The sequence below is a fragment of the Nomascus leucogenys genome, chromosome 3 (assembly GCF_006542625.1).
Source record: "Nomascus leucogenys isolate Asia chromosome 3, Asia_NLE_v1, whole genome shotgun sequence".
In the NCBI taxonomy this organism is placed as follows: Eukaryota; Metazoa; Chordata; class Mammalia; order Primates; family Hylobatidae; genus Nomascus; species Nomascus leucogenys.
This window is the reverse complement of record NC_044383.1, coordinates 106841404-106843723: the sequence shown is the minus strand read 5'-3', so window position 1 is coordinate 106843723 and position 2320 is coordinate 106841404. Positions and strand designations below refer to the sequence as shown.

The 2320-nt window shown below is 34.0% G+C and overlaps 1 non-coding gene across 1 annotated transcript; it reads left to right on the top strand.

The window, feature by feature from the left end:
• Positions 1-1240: 1240 nt before the first annotated feature.
• Positions 1241-1347, top strand: LOC115834494. The gene has a single exon (XR_004029444.1). It is a non-coding gene; the product is annotated as a U6 spliceosomal RNA (small nuclear RNA).
• Positions 1348-2320: the final 973 nt, after the last annotated feature.

The following is a 2320-nucleotide window of genomic DNA, read 5'->3' as shown; positions in this document are numbered from 1 at the left end:
TCTAATCCAATCGTAAATCTTAAATTTATAGGATTTACGATAAACTTCCTAAAATTATAGGAATCTCCTTGCAAGGCAATGTTCTAAGTGTTTTAATCCTATTACCATATTTAATAGTCAAAACAATGCTTTATAGAAATATCAAAATACTCAGACAAGAAAACTAAAAAACAGAGAGTTGAACTTACAGCTAGTTAAATGGCAGAGACACAATTTAAAATCCAGTATTCAAGCTCTAGAATATATACTTGTAATCACTACACTATGCTAACTTACAATACATATAAATTGTTATTACAACAAAAAATATAATGAACAATGTAGTAGCCATTTTGATGCCACCAAAATAATTCCACCTGTATATCTTCCAGGAATAAGGGTAGGATTGCATTTTCTGGCTCCTTTGTAAGTATGTGCTGGTTCCATGTAATTCTGGTAAATAAATTCTGTATATTGTTTCCAATAATATGTAATTGCCTGTGTGAGACTGACATAGAGAGGGATATAGTTTACATGGCGGATTCTCCATCTGTTTGGGTTCCTTACCAACTACAATGAGTAGAGATATCTGTCAGTCTGTGAAGGAAATATACTTGAACAAAAATCAAAATTACATTGCTTTGAGGCACATAAATTTGAGAACTGCTTACTAAAAACAAACAGTAAAATTAAAACACATTACATGTTTCTAATACAAGAGTAGCAAAAAGTTGTAAACAAAACATGCTAAGAAAAAAAATGTTAATCATTCTACAAACTTTCACCAGCATAAAATAAAACATAAATATTTTTATAATACATCATTTTATATTTATTTCATAATTTCATGTGTCTCAGTACCATTTGTTAACATCATTTGCTGACAAGTAATTTCTTGCTTTCTTTGCCATTGTTAAGTAAAAATTAAAGTGCATAATGACAAAAGACTAGCAAAACAAAATAGGTATGCAGTTTACTACCAGAGACCTAGCTTATTTAAAACAACAAAATTTTATCCCAAAATAACATAATCCATCAAGTAGATATTAGCCCCTTAATATATGCCTATTTCTACTGGTCTGGTAATTAGGACAGATATTTTAAATTATTTTTTAAAGTAGCCAGATAATTTTAAGATGCTTCAGATTATATTTTATATATGAACTTTGGATAGGACACCTCTAAGATTGGAATAACAGTTTCTTGAGCCAACAAATGTATCACTACTAATCAATATGTCTTTATCTTTTGAAATCTTCTAGTGCTCACTTTGGCAGCACATACACTAAAATTAGAAAGATGCAGAGAAGATTAGCCTGCCCCCTGCACAAGGATGACATGCAAATTCATGAAGTGTTCCATATTTTTACAAACTCCTGGACACATACACCCTCCCAAGACTGAACCAAGAAGAAATTTAATCTCTAAACAGACGAATAATAGCTCTGAAATTGAACCAGTAATAAATACCCTATCAACCAAAAAAAGCCTAAGACCAGACGGATTCACAGCCAAATTCTACCAGATGTAAACAAAAGAGCTTGTACCATTGCTACTAAAATTATTCCAAAAAATTGAGGAGGAGGGCCTTCTCCCCAACTCATTCTATGAGGCCAGTATCATGATATGAAAACCTGGCAGAGACACAAACACAAAAAGAAATCTTTAGGCCAATATCCTTGATGAACACTGATGCAAAAATCCTCAACAAAATGCTGGCAAACTGAATCCAGCAGCACATCAAAAAACTTACACACCATAATCAGGTAGGCTTTATCCCTGGGATGCAAGATTAATTGAACGTATGCAAATTAATGAATGAGATTCATCACATAAATAAATAGAACTAAAGATAAAAGCCACATGATTATCTCAATAGATATGGCAAAGGCTTTCGGTAAAATTCAACATGCCTTCAAGTTAAAAACTCCTAAGAAACTGGCCAGGCGCAGTGGCTAACGCCTGTGATCCCAGCACTTTGGAAGGCTGAAGCAGATGGATCACTTAAGTCCAGGAGTTAGAGACCACCCTGGACAACATGGTGAAACCCCATCTCTACTAAAAATACAATAGTAATAATAATAATAATAATAATAATAATAATAACTGGCCATGGTGGCATGCACCAGTAGTCCCAGCTACTCAGGAGACTGAGGCATGAGAATCACTTGAACCCGGGAGGCGGAGGTTGCAGTTAGCCAAGATCTCAGCACTGTACTTTAAGCTGGGCAACAGAGTGAGACTCTACCTCCGAAAACCAAAAACAACACAAAACAAACAAAAAAAACTGTCAACAGACTAGGTATTGATGGAACATACCTCAAAATAATAAGAGCCATCT